At 42.0% G+C, this 18,070-nt stretch overlaps 1 pseudogene; it reads right to left on the reverse strand.

The window, feature by feature from the left end:
- The window catches only part of LOC149184387 (uncharacterized), a 29,740-nt pseudogene extending 22,419 nt beyond the window's left edge, over positions 1–7,321 (reverse strand).
- Positions 7,322–18,070: the final 10,749 nt, after the last annotated feature.

Consider the following 18,070-nt stretch of genomic DNA (forward strand, 5'->3'; position numbering starts at 1 on the left):
ATATCTAAGATTTAATTACCTTACAAGTGGGACTTATGATCACAGAGAATTAATAAAACTCAACTGTAAAGTGTATCTGTAATACTTATATGACTATAAGACTCTAGGATTTGGTTAGTAATAACTAATTTTTCAATGGTTCATCAATTGTTGTGATCATAAAAAGCCTCCTACCTACAAAGAAGGAGAGCCCCTTAAATTTATAAAAGGTTTCTTTTTCTTGAGCATAAAACGGTTAAAGATTGATGAAATCATATGTAATGAGTGATTTGAAATTTATTTTATGTTTGGTGTTAGTACAGCATCATTTTAATAAATTTGAGATGAATTATTTTTATTTAGTATTCATCTCATTAGTTTCATTATTTTTCTTTTCAGGTCTCCTTTTTTACTAGAGCCATCTTACCATCCCTCCTCACTTCTTCAGTACCTCGCCTTGTTTGCATGAGGACATGAAAAACCTCAGGCATGGGGTAGTTGTTGTTAGGGTATTTTCAGCATATCAGATTGGCACTTATCAACTCCGTCTCTTCCAGATCATTCCATACTCTCAACCTTACTTTGTTTTATCTTCAACTTCATACAACTTCCATTCCAGCTTGCAGTACAAATCAAAACTCTGAAACATATACTTGAGTAAAACATGTTTAAAGGCTCTTTAGCTCATTAAATTTTAAGGAATCTTGATGTTTAACCACTTCCTATTCCATAAATCTTCACATCTCTTAAATCACCACTAAACCCCCCATTTTCCCATATTAATGCATATTTTAGCTTCCAAGTCCACATTCATACAACCATTATCTTCATCATCAACTTATATCATCCATCATCCCTTCCTAGTCCATTTTTTGTTTGCATGAGGGCATGCAAAGTCTTAAGCATGAGGGAATGTTGGGTCCTAGATATGTTATCGTATTGGTTATCCAAATATTTCATTTACAAGCCATATTCATACTTTTATAACATATTTTGTAGCTATCATGTCACCAATTTTCCCTAAATGCATTTATTTTACCTTGTGGTTAATTATTAATGATTTCTTGTATTTTTAATGATTAAATTATTTTTTTGCATGGTTTTCCAATGACGGTTTACTAATATGCTTATGTGCCCAAACAGCAAGTTCTAGTACTGAAATTTGACAATTCGGTACTAAGTAAAGGTTCACACATTGGCACTTCTCGAGATGATGTGGGTTGCAACTATATGTTTATGGATGGATTCATGGTCACACCTAGCTCACATGTGATGCTCAAGATGTCATTCAAACCAAAATCACCTACAAAATTTTGGTACTTAATTTAGTACCAGTTTGGCATTTTCCATAAATCTGATACTCAATTCGATGCTTAGTTCAGTTGATTTTGTACCTACACATCAACAATTACGTGCAACCACATCTTGAATTGCAGTTACATCCAAACTTGGAAAGAAGTTAAAGTAATGCCAAGTGGAATTGTTTCCACCTCCAACAAATGATTTAACATGATCTTGAATCATAACAAAATTGTTTTAAATCATATTTGTTATTTTAATCATAGTATGGTGCAAGAGTTTTTTAGGAGTCGATGTTGTCCTTTGACCATCGCTTCTTCTGCCTTATGATGATATAAGAACAAATCTGCGCAACGTGAGATCAGAGATGAGAGAGGACGCATTGAGGAATTCTAGGATCACATTTGTCAGTTGGTTTTTGTAACCAAAGTTGAAGTTTTATTTGTTAATAGAGTTGAAGTTCTCTTTGTTGTAATGAAGATTCAACCATTAAGATTGTGAGCATATTTACGATCTGATTTAGTCTCTAAGAATGTTGTCAGATCGAGAAGGGCCCCTCGACTCAGTTAGCATCCCATATTTCATTCGTAGAGTATAATGTTAGTTAGATTCAATTTCTTTCCACACAAATGTATTGATTTTTTTTAAGATTTTGTTCAATATTTCATTCATCAATCTCGATTTAGATTAGACTTACATTTGAGATCTGTTAGTATAGTGATTTCAACATGTGGTGATAAAATTCAAATTTATTTTTCTCAGGCTTAAGAATTAAACAAATGTGAATTGGTTTCTTAACACGTTTTCATACCCAGAATTTTAATTTAAAGAATTGTGTACTTAATTCGGTACTTATTCAGAATTTTAACTTACAGAATTACGTACTTAATTCGGTACTTATTCAGAATTTCAATTTACAGAATTCCTTACTTAATTCAGTTCTTATTCAGAATTTCAAATTCCATCCTTTTTTGTACTTAATTCGATACTAGATTTTGTACTAGAATAGGGTATTAAAAAAGATGTAATTCGCAGTTTAGGATTCTTTAATTGATTAGAGATTTTTAGCTACTTGGTAAAAGATTCCTACAGCAAACAAGAACCTACAATATATCACTAAGCCTGCTTAGCATTTATTTTGATAATTTGTTAATGCATTTCTTGTAGTTTATTGTCTTGTTTTATTTACTTGCCTCACATGCTTTTGCTTATAGTTGTAGACATTTACTTTTTTGCAATTTACTTTTTTGTAGCTTGTTTAATGGGTTTTCATCGCTAAAGGATTAAAACCACTGAAATATCAAGACTTAATAAGCTAAACATATAAAACCACATGAACATTGTTGTGGTTCAAACTTGATAATAATTAGAGTCCCACAATCTAGTGACAAGTTTTAATCCTTAGTGATTAGTTCTTTCTAGTGTTAATTGTTAGCATAGGCTAGAATAGGCTCTAATCCTGCATTTCTTGTGCTTGCATATCTAAGTCTCATGATCCTGGATTTGATAATTAAATGTTGGAATTATAATAGATATAATTCCACCAACATAAGGAGTACACGACTAAGTTCTTGGAGTTGTTGAGGTATGTGCCTTATTTTAAGGATGAGAAGACAAAAGTTCAGAGATTTTTCACTAGACTGGAATTAGCATTTAAGGATTGGATTGAGTATGATGAGCCTCAGTCACTGGAATAAGTCATTGAAAAGTTGAAGCATTATGATGAGCAATAAAAGTGTAAGACCGAGTCTAAGCAAGGGTGGAAAGGGAATGATAAGACTAAAGGAAAGTGGCCACCGAAGCAAGGAAGACCTCGGGATGCAAGTGAGAAGGAAAATGTTAATCCTTTAGTTGAGAGGGGACATGGATCTCAGCCTGGAGAGTAGTAGAACATAGTTAGTGGGCCTTTGGAGTGTTGGATAAGTGTCAAGGATCATCGCAAGAAGTATTGTCCATTGTATCAGGGTGGTAGGCCTCAAATCTATAGTGCTTAGGAAGCGCAGACAGTTGGGGATGTTGGGCAGATTATTCCCCAGATCTATGCAACATTTAGTAACAAGTAGGTGGATCACTAGGCATCCATTATCGAGATGGAAGGTAAGTTATGTGATAGAGTTGTTTCCATTTTGATTGATGTTGGATCTAATTATAGTTAGGCTAATCCTAACCTGTTGGATAAGTGTAGTATGAGAAAAGAAGTGCATGTAGAGTCTTGGTTGGTGCAATTAGCTACAGGTACTAAGAAAAGAGTTCATCATTAGGTAAGAGCTTGTGAATTTGAGCTTAATGGTATGCCTACATCAACACATTTAAATGTGCTTCCATTGGGATCATACGATATGTTTCTGGGAATGGATTAGTTGTACCTTCACACGACTAAGGTGGATTGTTATGAGAACGCTATCAAGTGCTTGGATGTTGATGGAGAGAAGATAATCTTATAGAGTAAGAAGAAGCCTACATCAGTGAGAATAGTTACAACTCTGCAGGTAAAGCGCAATTGCAGGAAAGGGTGTGTATTATCTATAGCGCATGTTTCTAGTGATAAAGGTAAGGATGTTGAGGATGTGGAAGTCTTAAAGAGGTATATGATCTTGCAACAGTTTCAATATGTATTTTCAACAGAGATTTCAGAGTTACTAGCTCATAGGGAAATGGAATTTTCTATTGAGTTGGTACCAAGAGCAGCACTAATGTCAAAGGCACCTTACAGGATGAGCACTCCAGAGCTAGTGGAATTAAAGTTACAGTTGAAGGAAATGCTTGACAAGGGATACATTAGGCCAAGTGTGTCGCCTTGGGGTGCACTAGTGTTATTCGTGAAGAAGAAGGATCGTACTCTTAGGTTGTGTTTTGATTACAAGCAGTTGAATAAGGTGACGATCAAGAACATATATTTGTTGTCGAGGGTCGATGATTTATTTGATTAGTTGAAGGGACCAACAATGTTCTCAAATATTGATTTAAGATCATGATATCATCAGGTACACATCAAAGAAGAGGACATTTACAAGACTACTTTCTGGACTAGGTATGGGAATTATGAGTTTGTTGTGGTTCCTTTTGGTTTGACTAATGCTCCAGCTACTTTCATGTGTTTGATGAATAGTGCTTTATGTCCTTATATGGACAAGTTTGTAAAAATATTAATTGATGATATATTAATATATTCTAGGAATGAGGAAGAGCATGCAAAACACCTAGCAATTGTGTTAAGGTTGTTGAGAGAGCATAAATTGTATGCCAAGCTTAGTAAGTGCAATTTTTTTAAACAAAGGTACATTATTTAGGGCATTTGTTTCCAAGGAAGGTATAACAGTGCACTCGGAAAATATCAAGGCTATCATGGAAGTGGTAGCTCCTAGGAATGTGGACGAAGTCAGATCATTCATGGGGTTATCAAGTTATTGCAGGTGACTCATTAGGAACTTCTCATGGATTTCCTATTCTATTACATCTTTGTAGAGGAAGGGAAATAAATTTGAATGGACAAAGGAATGTGCAACTAGTTTTGACTAGTTGAAGTAGTTGCTTACAAATGTTCTAGTTCTAAAGATTGCAGACCCAGATAAAGAGTGTGGTGTGTACAAATGCTTGAAAGAGGGGACTTGGTGGAGTCTTGATGCAGGGAGGACATGTGGTATGCTATGACTCAATGAAACTAAATGAGCATGAGCAGAACTATGTGACACATGATCTTGAGTTGACAACAATCATGCATGCATTGAAGATGTGGAGGCATTATCTTCTTGGCAGGAGGTTTGTGTTGATTAGTGATCACAGTGGTCTAAGATACTTGTTTGACCAACATAATCTGAATTTCATACAATCTAGATTGTTGGACATGCTCAGTTAGTTTGACTTCGAGATCAGGTACATCAAGGGTAAGGGGAATAGGGTTGTAGATGCTCTTAGCAGAAGAGTGCAGGTAAATCACATCGCAGCAACAAATTCTTATGGGATAGATTTACAAGATCTAATCTTATAGGCAGGACAATAGGATGACAAATACCAACAACTTAAGCATAGGTTACAATAGCAGGGTAAAGGTGAACAGGATGTGGATTATTGTCTCATGGTAGATGGCTTGGTGAGATTTAGGGACATGATCTATGTGTGGGATAGTATTTAGCTCAAGAAGCTTATCTTGAGGGAATTTCATGTTAAGTTGAATTCAGATCATTTGGGATATCAAAATACTTTAACAAATGTGAAGAAGTTTTACTATTGGTCGAATCTAAAGAAAGAGGTAGTTGAGTTCATCACAAGGTATTTGGATTTTCAACAGGTAAAAGCATAGTGTAAGCATCCAGGTGATTTATTACAACTAATTCTGATTCCAGAATGGAAATGGGAGGTCATTTCAATGGATTTCATCATATATTTGTCGAGCACATCTAGACACCATATTCCATCATGGTTGTCGTTGAAAGGTTGACCAAGGTAGCTCACTTCATTCCTGTGAATTCTACTAATTCATCTAGTGAGGTAGCTCAGGCCTTCATCAGGGAGATAGTGAGTTTGCATGGTATTCCTAATAATATTGTATCCGACAGAGATGCCAAGTTCATTTCCAGGTTTTTGAAGGAGTTGTTTGCAGGCTTGGGTACAAAGTTGGCTTTCAATACAACTTATCATCCACAGACAGATGGACAAATAGAGAGGGTGAACAGGATTACTGAGGACATGTTGAGTATGTATGCTATGCACCAGCAGAGGAAGTGGGAAGTGTATATTCCACTGGTTGAGTTTTCTTATAATAATACGTATAAGGAATATTTGAAGATGAGTCTGTTTGAGGCACTTTATGGATGGATTTGTAGCACTCCCATCAGTTAGAGTGATCTAGTGAACTTGGTACTAATAGGACTGGACATGTTGATAGAGATGAAATAGGAAATGCAAGTTATCAAAAAGAATCTAAAGGTAATATAGAACAGGAAGAAGACTTATACAAATCATCATAGGGCATTTAAGTGTTGAAAATAGCAATAAGAAATGTTAAAAATAACATCTAGAAACTCTAATTTAATTTGTCATTGAATTAAATTGTGAATTAAATCAAAATTATATTATCATAGGAACTTGTAATAAGTTAATTAAAAAAAATTGACATAATTGACTTAGGAAATTCGAGTTGGAAGTCTATCTGGATTCATGTAGAGTGATCCCTAAATTCTAGGGGCCCAAGTTGAGTTCTTTGGAGTTGTAATTAGATAACTCAGTCTAACTGAGTTATAGTCAGTTAAACTAGTTCTAATTGTTGGAGGAACTAGTAGAGTTCTAGTAGTGGAGTAGTGCACCATTGCATCACCAGTACCACACCAATTAACTAAAAATTCACTCGCAAATAATTAATGCATGTCAATTCAAATGAAGACCCAGTTGAGATTAGAGTTCAGGGACAGTGTATTATTAGTTGTATAATTTTCTGAGTTGTACAGATGGTGCAGGCAATCAATTGAGGACCTGTATTTGGATTGCGCAGTTATGGAGAGTGGATTTCCCAATTAAATATGGATTAATTCCTCTAGGAATTGCGCAAGGAAGCAAGGGCTTGACATGCAACATAATTGGATTAGTGTTGGCTTGAGTTGGCTTGTGAGTCAGAGAGTTAGATTGTACTAGTGCAGGAATTGTTCAAGACAAACAAGCATTGTATTTTCTTCTCAGGTCTTCTATTTAATGCAATATAGATAGTCGGGGTTTTTAGCAGTTGCTTTCCCTAGAGAAATATTGTGTTATGTGTGATTGATATTCTTCCTCTTTTTGCTTATTGTTTTCATCGGTCATTTTTGGTTTCTGCTGAGAATAGTAGTGTAGATTATTGTCTTGTGTTTTTAGCAAATCACATAAGTTGTTGAATCTAAAAATAAATAAAAAATCCACATTAAGGAGTTTTAGGTTGGGGAGCATGTGCATTTGCGCATCAAGCCCAATAAGAGATCCTTGAGGATTAGATCATGTGCCAAGTTGGAACCTCAATGTTACGAGACTTTCGAGATCCTTTAGAGGATTGGACTAGTGGCCTACATACTTGCATTGTCGCCGACAGTGAAAGTTCATGATGTTTCTGAGGACATCAAGACTGTGTTTAGAAACCACTCCAGGGCAGCTCGGAAACGAGGTAGAGGAAACCACCTCTCAACTAGTGTCCCTTTCTCCAAACATGAGCTTGCAAACCAATTAGAAGATCTTAAGAGTGAGGTGAGACAAACCATTGCCATGCAGCTTGATACATTCAGGATTCAGCAAAAGAAAGAAGAGGCTGAGAGAGCCTTGGCTGTCTTCTGTCCTAGGTGCACAAGGAGGCACCCTAAGAACGAATGTCCATTGCATTCGGTTGAAGTGTGTTTCGTTTGTGAGGAGGACCATCCCACAAATCAGTGTCCAACCTTACCTGGGTTTAAAGCCATGTACCAAGGGACCGAAGCTCCCACAGAGCCTCTTTATTACCTCAACCAAAGGAGGCCACAAGGATCTAGACCTTATCAGCAGGGGATGCAAGGGGCATCTCAAGCTTATTACAACCCCAACCAGTCAACTCCTATGCCTTCCTGGGGTCCCCCTGCTTATCCTTCATGGTCCATGCCTCCTCCATGGTCTTATCCACCTCAGTACCCCACTCAACCTACTTCTCATCCATATCACTCACATACCCAGCCGCAGCCTCAATGGAATGCACCTCAGTCGGGGTGGAGGCCCCAATACAACACTCCTCCTGCCATTTTGCCTCCACCACCAGTTCAACCTCAATCGTTGCCTCCTGCTCCTCCAAGGCAACCTCAAATGCCTGCTCAACCGAACCCGAACCCCAACAATAGACAGGCCCAGCAGGTATACACTGGGGAAACCTCATGCCCTACCTATGCTGTGGAGATCCAGGAGATCAACCTTCGATCTGGAAAGACTCTACCAGATCGCCAACCTCCTCCCCCAGAGGATGAGGAAGATAGACAGGAAAGTGAACCAAAGGCTATTCCACCCTTTCCTGAGAAACTAACAGCCACCACACAACCTAACCCAGAAGAAGATGAGCTTTTGGGTGAGCTCAAGCAGTTGTGTGTAAAAATCCCACTTCTCCAAGCCATCAAGGATGTGCCAATATATAACAAGCTGGTTAAGGAGAAGTGTTTCAAACACCCAGGCAGACGGAAGAAAGATGCCTCAACTATCAATGTCATAGGACAACTGTCTGACCTTATGCTAGGACAAGTCATCTGCCCAAAGTACCTAGATCCTGGAAGTCCTGTAGTAGATGTTCACATCAATGGCACCATCATACCTCACACCTTGATTGATCTGGGGGCTGCCATTAATGTGATGACCAGGGACACCATGCTCAAACTCAATCTTCAAGGTTCCTTGAGGAAGACCTCAACAGTACTACAACTAGCAGATCGCTCCACCGTGACTCCCGAAGGGATTGTGGAGGATGTCTTGGTCTCCATTGACTCTTGGGAGTACCCTGCAGACTTCCTGGTTCTGCAACCAAAGGCAAAGCTTACTGGATATCCTCTCATTTTGGGAAGGCCTTGGTTAGCTACTGCAGATGCTTACATAAGTTGTCGGGCAGGAAACATGACCATCAAAAATGGTCCCATGTCCAAGCAGCTAGTCCTATACCCTCCTGCCCAACCCTCTTTAGAGCATGAATTACCACTCTGGTTGGAGGAAGGAGAAGAAGACGAGGTGTATTCAGCACCTCTGTGTACCCTAGATACCACTAGAAGAAACCCCCCAACCGAGGATGACTTGATCGAGAACTTGATCCAAAACCCACCTACCAGTGCACTACCCTTAGAAAAATTGGTGGAGGATGCCCAAGCTAGCACCTTAGTGGATCTTTGTACAACCAACCCTGTCACTCCCAGAGTTAAGAATGTGGAGTTCGGCCCTGAGAGAGCATTGAAAATCAGCTCCTCCCTATCTCCTTCTCAGGAAAAGGAGCTGTGTAGCCTGTTGGCCAGCCACCTAGATGCTTTTGCTTGGAGCTATAAGGAGATGAAAGGAGTCCATCCTTCGGTCTGTACTCATCACATATATATCAAAGAGGACTATAAACCGGTTAGGCAACCGCAGAGGAGAATGAATCCTGCCCTTAAGGACATTGTCAAGGAAGAATTGCAAAAACTGTTGGACGCCGGATTCATCTACCCCATCTTAGATAGTGAATGGGTGTCTCCTCTAGTGTTGGTTCCCAAGAAGAATGGGAAGTGGAGAATCTGTGTGGATTACCGTGAGCTGAACAAAGCTACCAAGAAAGACCATTTCCCTCTACCTTTCATAGATCAAGTGTTGGATGGACTGGCAGGAAAGAAGTTCTTCTCTTTCCTGGATGGGTTTAGCGAGTACAATCAAATCCAAATCAGCCCGGAAGACCAAGATAAGACCACCTTCACTTGTCCTTGGGGTACCTTTGCCTACCGAGTCCTTCCCTTTGGGCTATGCAATGCTCCTGCTACTTTCCAGAGAGCTGTCTTAAGCATCTTCTCGGAGCTGGTCCATGATGCAGTGGAAATCTATATGGATGACTTTACTCCTTATGGGGCCAACTTCCAGGAAGCGTTGTCCAATCTGGGAAAAGTCCTAGCCAAATGCATTGAGATGAACCTGTCCCTCAGTCCTGAAAAATGTGAATTCCTGATGACTGAAGGGACCGTGCTAGGCCATACCATTTCTTCCCAAGGATTGCAGGTGGATCCTAACAAAATTGCTCTCATCAAGAGGGTTCCACCTCCTCAAAAGGTAAGGGATGTCCAGAGTTTCTTGGGATTAGCAGGATACTACAGGAGATTCATTAAGGACTTCAGCAAGTTAGCCTCACCATTGTTTGGCCTATTGGCAAAAGATGTGGAGTTTAAGTGGACTGACGATTGTCAGAAGAGTTTGAATGAGTTAAAGGACAAGTTGGTGTCAGCACCAATCTTGAGAGGTCCAAACTGGGCCCTACCTTTCCACATCCACACTGATGCCTCGAACAAAGCCATAGGTGCAGCTTTAGGACAAGTTGAGCAGAAACTTCCATATGCCATTTACTTTGTTAGCAAAAACTTGTCCAAAGCTGAGCTGAATTACACTGTAACCGAGAAAGAGTTCTTAGCTGTAGTCCATGCACTAAACAAGTTCCGTCATTATATCACTGGATATCAAAGATTTGTACATACTGACCATGCTGCAATTAGATATTTAATGAATAAACCAGATGTGAATGCTCGTATCATTAGATGGTTACTTTTATTGAAGCAGTTTGATTTAACCATTGTTGATAAACCAGGTAGAGAAAATGTTGTTGCTGATTTTTTGTCTAGATTGGATTTGTCTGCAGATGAAGATGGGACGGTGGATGACCAGATGCCTGATGAGCATCTGTTTGCTATCTCAGTACTCTCTCCATGGTTTGCTGATATAGCAAACTACCTTGTTTCAGCTCAGTTCCCTCCGCACCTCTCTTCAAAAGAGAAGAGCAGAATCATCAGAAAAAGTGCCTCATTTACTTGGATCGGGGGCAACCTGTTCAAGCTTGGCCCCGATCAGATCTTAAGGCGTTGTGTAAGGGAGGAGGAAGTCTTTGATATCCTCCTCGCCTGTCATGATGGGCCTTGTGGAGGACACTTTGCAGCAAAGAGAACGGCCTTCAAGATCCTGCAGGCAGGTTACTATTGGCCTACACTTCATCAAGATGTCAGAAGATATATCAGCCAATGTGACCAATGCCAAAGAATGGGGAAACCGACTCAAAGGGATGAGATGCCTCTCCAACCTCAAGTGACTCTCGAGCCATTTGAGAAGTGGGGCATGGACTTTGTGGGTCCAATCAATCCCTCTTCGAGGCAAAGATCCTACATCATTGTGTGTACTGACTACTTGACAAAGTGGGCAGAGACTAAAGCAATCAAAGCAGCAACAGAAGAGAAGGTGGTCGAGTTCTTAAGAGAGAACATCTTCTACAAGTTTGGCTACCCAAGAGAGCTGGTGACCGATCAAGGGAGCCAGTTCACATCCAACTTGGTTGAAGACTTACTGGCTCATCACAAGATCAAGCATAGGACTTCCACTCCCTATCATCCTCAAGCAAATGGGCAGGTGGAAGTCACCAATAGAGCATTAGAAGGGATCTTGACCAAAGTGGTGAGCAGCAGCAGAAAAGATTGGGCAGATCGCCTGGTTGAGGCCACATGGGCTTACAACACCACTTGGAAGACCACCACCGGCTTCACACCTTATGAGCTGGTCTATGGGAAGAAAGCTTTGCTGTCCATTGAGTTTGAGTATAACACTTTGAGGATGGCAGCTCAGCTGGACCTAGATCTCAGCCATGCGCAGCAAGAAAGGTTATTGCAGCTGAATGGACTGGATGAGCACCGAATGCAGGCCCTCCTTCACTCGGAAGTGGTTCAACTTCAGAGAAAGGTGTGGCATGACCAACATCTCCATGACAAGCAATTCCAACTGGGAGCTTGGGCCTTGTTGTATGACTCCAGGTTCAAAGACTTCAAGGGGAAGTTGAGAACCATATGGCTGGGACCGTATGTAGTGGAACAGTGCCATGACAATGGATCTGTCCTTATTCGAACCATTGATGAGGAAGCCATTCCCATGCTTGTTAATGGGCATCGATTGAAGATCTACAGGAGACCTCTCTCAAGACAAGAGTTTATCAGAACTATGGAGAAATCTGTATTGGTCATAGAGAAGGGTTCTGCCTCTACTTTGGGCATACCCTGAAGAATTTAAAAAAAAAAAAAAAAAAAAAAAAGAGAAAATAATAAAGATCCTTGGGTGAAAACCTCTCTGAGGCGCCCAAGGCAGGCGGTAGGGGTGAAAACCTCATTGAGGCGCCCCTATTGTCTTTCAAAGAAAAAAAAGGGGAAAGTTTGAAAAAGATCCCTGAGTGAAAACCTCTCTGAGGCGCTCAGGGCAGGTAGCAAGGGTGAAAACCTCTTTGGGGCGCCCCTGTTATCTTTCCAAAAAAAAGAAAAAAAAAAAAAGAGAAAAAAATAATAAGCACAATATGAAAATTGCATGCAGGTTGCAGATGTTCTATGGAGGAGAAGAAGCCTCTCCAATCCGAGCCAAGGGCCCTCATCATGCTATCAAGGGACCTCACCAGCACCTCCTCCAAGAATCCCAATGTTTTTTCAAGGTATGTGCAATTTTATCATGGTTTGAATCTTCTACAGGAAGATGCAGTTTTTCTACAGGGAAATGCAGTCTTTCTACAGGAAGACGCGGATTTTCTACAGGAAAGTGCAAGATTTCTACAGGAAGCTCTGTGTTCTACAGGAAACTTCCTGTAGAAGTTTGGGACGGCCAAAAATTTGTTTCAAACGGAGATCTAGCGGCTGAGGAATGGGTTGGATGCATGCATGCCACTGTTGGCACCCCTGAACATTGTTGTTACCTTGCTCCACCATCCTCGTCGCCATGCAACCAAGATCCCTGCACCAGCAAACCAGATCAATGAGTTCTCGTGGTAAAGCCATTTGTCAAAGAAAAACAAGCACTGAGAGCTCATACCACATCCATGTCGAGCATCAGAAGCTCTGAGAGCGTGATCCGAAGATTCTATCCATCGTCGTGCAGCATGCACCCAAGGAGGCGAGACTGTTACAAGGCACCCCGCGGGAATCCCGTAACAGTCAAACCTGCATGAGTGGATACCATTCACAGCACCGCCCTCTGAAAACAACACACGGGCGCAGGCAACCAGAGCATCCACTCCATCGCCAGCATCCTGTAACCATGAGCCTCCGGGACTGTGTAAGCCGCATGCAGCAGGTAGATCCGCTCCCCGTCGTCCAAAAACCGAAAAATCGTGTGCAGCCGCACGCAGGTAAGTGTCTCAACCCTTCCTTCCACCAAATCGCATGAGTATTACTTTGATTTGTTTGCATGGCATAGAAATGAATGGTTGAGCGGCCGTATGGCCAGTTGACTGGCCACGTCGGCTAGTTATGGTATAGTCGGATGCTTGGGTGGCAGCCACGACAAAGAAAATACGCAGCACGCACGTGAGGATAGTCCCGTCAACCGAGAAACGAGCTTAACCGAAAAGGGCGGCGGCAGATCTGTGGGAATGAATGCGGCAGCGAGTGAATATGCAGGCGAATGATGGGTGACGTCGCCCAACGGTCCGGCGGGGACAGCTCACCCCCCGCGCCACGAGCTGCGCCGATTCAAAATCTAATCGGCTAGATTATGCGCATGTATTCATCAACCTCCACTTCAAAACTCGAGTGGCTCTTCTGATTTCCTCTGCACGTTGATACGTCGAGCTTTCGGCTACCAGAACGCCGGTGAAGCACATCTCGACCGCTGGCCAACTACAGTCCTCCCCGAAGTTTGCACACTGCTCCTACAGGAACAGTTTCTACAGGAACGCAGTCTTACAGGAAGCAGTCTCTACAGGAACGCAGTTCTACAGGAAGGTTAATTCCTCACGTAAGAAAAGGTGGCAGAAAAAAGGTAACCCTGAAACTCCTTCCGCAATTGGCTTTCAAAGGTGGCAAGATCATTATTCACAGTCTGGTCATAAAAATATCGGGTTGTTGTGCCTATATTATCGCTTCTACAGGATAGCAGTATAATTAGACTGTGTTTTGTGAATTGTATGCATGCTCTGCCTAAAATAGACCGAATCTCCTTTGCATTTGTCACCTTTAGTCAAAACCCCCGTGTTCATCATGCCGGGTGGGTTTATCAGGCGGGAACCCACAGATTCCACCAAATTAAGAGAAAACCAGGAGGTGGTAGAACTATTCACAAGGGTTCAATGGATGTCTTTTTGTGATAAGTTGCAGGGTTACGATGATGAAGTAGTTGAAGAATTTCTGCAGGCTTTAAGGCCGAAATCTAAGACACTAGCTACAGTAACCTTCAGGGGCCTAAGCCTCAAGATTACCCCACAGTACATCAGTCGGATTACAGAACTTCCTATGGGTTTGCCGTGGGACAAGGAAGAACGAAAGCAGAGCCAGCAAGCAAAGAAAGAATTCTTTCCACCTGAGGAAGAATTCTCGGAGGATAAGAATGGAGTACGAAGGACCAGTTTGTTACCACCTTGGAACGAAGTCAGCCTCCAGATAATGAAATATATAACCTGTGAGGGCCGTTATAGCATCGTCTACGGATATCATTTCCGGTTGCTTACCGAATTGAGGCACCGGAGTGAGCTTCCTGTAGAAAAGAAATTAAGCATTCCTTATTTCCTATTGCAATCCTTAATGGAGTGTGCTACAAAGCTGAAAGATGGCATCCCAGATCAGGTGGCACACCATGGGCTGATCAAATTGCTTGTGGAGGATGCACTGCACTCATATAAAGTTCCCCTCTCCTGGGAGTCATTTAGGAATCTAACAGGAGATGGGGACATAAAAATGCTAGTCGAAGATAGTGGCTCCTCCAGCAGTGAAGACAAGGAAGCAGTGGCTGAGGAAAAGAAGGACAAAGAAAGGGGTGGCACACCTATCCTGTCAGCAAGGGAAAAGAGGATGAAAGGCAGAATGGACAAAACAGAGGTGGCCCATGTCAGCCCAAGTACCTCAACAGCACCTGCACCCAAAGCAAAAAGCAAAACTCAAGCAGGCAAGCAAGCGGAAGTGGAGACACCTGTGTCTACAGGAAAGCAAAAACAGGCTCCTACAGGAGGCCCGAAAACACAAACACAGGATTCTGAAGGAAGCCCAAAAATCAGTGAAAAACAGGCTTCTACAGGAAGCCCAAAAACAAAAACAAAGGCTTCTACAGGAAGCCCGAAGATCAGTGAGAAGCAGGCTTCTACAGGAAGCCCAAAAGCAAAGACCAAGGCTTCTACAGGAAGCCCGAAAATCGTTGGAGAACAGGCTTCTACAGGAAGCCCGAAATTGGAAAAAGGGGCTTCTACAAGAGGCCCGAAAGTCATTGAGAAACAGCCTCCTACAGAGAGTCTGAAGACAGAGAAAGAATCTTCTACAGGAGGCCCGGAAGTGGGCAAAGCAGGGTCTTCCACAGGAAGCCCGAAATCTGAAAAGGAGGGGCCCTCTACAAGGAGCTCTGAGAGAGAAAAACGCAAGAAAGAGAAGGCTGGCATTCTCGAAAAGGAGGCAGCAGCGGCACTGGCTGCCCTCAGTACACCTCCAAAACCGAAGGAGAAAAGGGAGAGGGAGACCCCTCTACCATCTGAAGCCAGGAGAAGCAAGAGGATGACCACGGGCAAGCCACAGCCTCCACCTAGCAGCCAAACCACTTCAGGGGACGTCCCTACTTCACCCAGTGCAAGAACCCCCTCTAAAACATCAGCCACCCCCGAAAAGGGGAGCCCAAAAATAACTTCCTGGACACGAAAAATAGGCCAGTCGCCCTCCGAAGCCCGGCTCAAGGAAATAGGAAAGGGGAAGGAAGTATCACCTTCGTCACCACCAGGGGCAGCAAAGGCAGGGCCGCCAAAAACGGGAAAGGAAGAAGCGCCACCCTCGGCAGAAAAGGCAGAACCACCAAAATCAGGGGAGGAAAAGCATGCTCTGGGCTCTAGTTCTCGGCCAAAGACGAGGAGCCAGGGCAAAGTTGCTCAAGGATGAGAAAATAGTTTAGCTGGGGGGTGATGATGAGCCCCAATTTTTGGTATAATTTGGGCTCATTTGGCCTACTTGCTTTGCTCAAACCATTCACTTTTTACTGCTTATGCATGCATTTCTTAGTTTATTCGTGTTGTTTGTAGGAAGAAGGGTAGACATTTTATCTACGTGACTAATGCATTATGATTTCAGGTTTTTGCATTAAAAGGGAGAAAAGACCACATGAAAAGGAGACAAGGAGACAATGAGGTGGCACTGCTGGTTTTTAGGAGAGGATGTCCACAGTCTTGGGACCCTCCTCGTCATTCCCACCATAGCTCCGAGCTCCAATCCATCTCCCCACCGAGCTTAGAAGCAGCCAGCTGTTCTACAGGAACAGCAGTTATAACTGTTCTACAGGAACAGCAATTATGACTGTCCTACAGGATCAGCAGTTTAAACTTCAGTTGGACAGCCGAGCTCCTAAAATCAAGGACACCTGTTGGATGATCGTTTTTGCATAAGTATGGAGGCCGTAGCCTTTGATAGGTTGTTGAAACTTTCGCATTACTATTGTAATTTTTTAGCACAGCTCGGTGTAGTTCTTTTTGTAAGCCAAGTTTGGCATGACATCAGATTATGAATAAAGAAGGTAGATTTTGATCTAGTTCTGAGTTTTCTCAAGGAGCTATAGCTCTCAGGTTAGGGCCCAACCTGAGAGCAATAGATCTCCTCAGTGTTGTAATGTGTTTTCATTTCGTTCCAGCACTTTGAGTTTGTTTATTTTCACATGCAATTCAAATTCACAGTTTGGTAATTTAGTCATTTTCATGAGCATAGGTAGGACTAGTTTATGGTGATTTGCTTTCAGTTGCTTAAGTTTGATAGGAGGATAGATATAATCTCTTGGAGCTCCAGCAAAAAAAGGTTGAGGAAGTCTCCACTGCCATCTCTGTTTGGAGATTGGAGTGCAGCCTACACCAACCACAAAAATACGCAGTTCTTCACTTTATACATGCTGCAACATAGTCTCGTTTATGATAGATCTTTCCATGCACTTCACTCTTGCACCATACACCTTCATCACCGCTTCATGCACATTCCTCTACACACTTTATATTGCTGTTCATTGAGTTCAGGTAGCTTAGGTTAATGAATTTTCATCTTGGTGACAGTCATAAACCATTTGTTTCATTTACACTGCTTTTCACCGTTCTATTACCTCCTTCTTCGTCTTGATCATGCATACAACCATATCCTTGACCTCTACTCCACTCTGTTATCTCCCAAACTCCTCCACTCCTCACGTAACTTCATTCTTTAGATATTTCGTTGTTATAACCTTCCATCCATCAACCCACTTCATACACTTGTTCCCCATCCTACTTCTCCACTCCTGAGCCATCACCAGCTTTATTCCTACCTTGCACATCTCCCCCTACCATTCCATCACTCCACCATCACTTCAAACACCCACGGTAGGTCATCCTGTAGCAATTTGTAGACTTCCTGTAGAAACCCCTGCGTTTCCTGTAGAATCCCTTGCAGACATCCTGTAGGAGGTCACTCACTCGGTTGCTGAGCCTCTAAACGTGAGGAACCTCTGTGGACTGATGCTAAGGATCTCTGGGGACCTCTCCTAGCCTCCCCAACCTTTCCCAAGCTTTCCTTCCTTCCGCATCACATCTGCACAACCAAACCCTAATAAGCACAAAATCACAATCACTCCATCCACTTAAAGAAAAAAATACAAAAACATGTCTTTTAAGATGCAGTAGATTAGATTCATGCATTTTCACTTGTTAGAAGTAATGGCATCATTGGTAGAAGTTTCCTTCACATTCTTTGCATCATAGAGGTTAGATTAGTTAAATTAGGGTTTCCTAGGGTTTCCATGTTTTGATTTTGCTTTCAGTTCATTTTTGCCAAGTAGATTAGTCTTCTTTGAGCTAGCTTTCGTCCATCATTTAACAAGCTTCTTCTGAGAGCCTATAGAAGTTGGCTTGAGCCCTAGCGGACTTGTGCCAGCTGACCAAGTGACAGCTGCGACAAGAGCTAGTACTTGTGCATACAGCACCGTCGCTTCCAAGTTTGTACGAACTACCGGGTTGATAAAATTAAGAGACAGGAAGCCCCAGGAGTTGTAGCATTATTGCTACAATACTGGAGCCCACCATAAGGCAGTTGGTAAATGTCCCCCCCAGCTAACATGTGAAGGGTATCTAAGAGGTCTTCAGGGACTCCTTGGAGTAGGACCA

This window comes from Pinus tabuliformis, chromosome 3_2 (genome assembly GCF_031772625.1).
Source record: "Pinus tabuliformis cultivar Carrire ecotype Pingquan chromosome 3_2, CPIR1, whole genome shotgun sequence".
Taxonomy (NCBI): domain Eukaryota; kingdom Viridiplantae; phylum Streptophyta; class Pinopsida; order Pinales; family Pinaceae; genus Pinus; species Pinus tabuliformis.